The sequence below is a fragment of the Plectropomus leopardus genome, unplaced genomic scaffold (genome assembly GCF_008729295.1).
Source record: "Plectropomus leopardus isolate mb unplaced genomic scaffold, YSFRI_Pleo_2.0 unplaced_scaffold77753, whole genome shotgun sequence".
Taxonomy (NCBI): domain Eukaryota; kingdom Metazoa; phylum Chordata; class Actinopteri; order Perciformes; family Serranidae; genus Plectropomus; species Plectropomus leopardus.
In genome coordinates this window covers 1-309 of record NW_024685637.1, presented here as the reverse complement: position 1 = coordinate 309, position 309 = coordinate 1, and the positions used below count along the sequence as shown (strand labels likewise).

Below are 309 nucleotides of genomic sequence, written 5' to 3'. Positions count from 1 at the left end.
GATTGGCGTCAAATACAATTATGCACACAAGTAATTAAAAGCTGCCACCCACTGCCGAAACCCGGGATCGAACCAGGGACCTTTAGATCTTCAGTCTAACGCTCTCCCAACTGAGCTATTTCGGCTTACACTTTTATTGAAACACACAGTTTCATCTCTTCTTGCATAATACTTATTGAAAAAATAAGTTTGCAGGCAGTATAGATGTAGTTTGGTAACTGTCGCATAAAGTAGACAGTAAACTTGTGTTTTACTCCTGCTCGTTATCTGCATGCTAGTTAGAGTACATCGCTGTCATCACCACAATCC

The 309-nt window shown here is 40.8% G+C and overlaps 1 non-coding gene across 1 annotated transcript; it reads right to left on the bottom strand.

Moving 5' to 3' along the window:
• Positions 1 to 52: 52 nt before the first annotated feature.
• trnaf-gaa lies at positions 53 to 125 on the bottom strand. The gene has a single exon. It is a non-coding gene; the product is annotated as a tRNA-Phe (tRNA).
• Between the last annotated feature and the right edge of the window lie 184 nt (positions 126 to 309).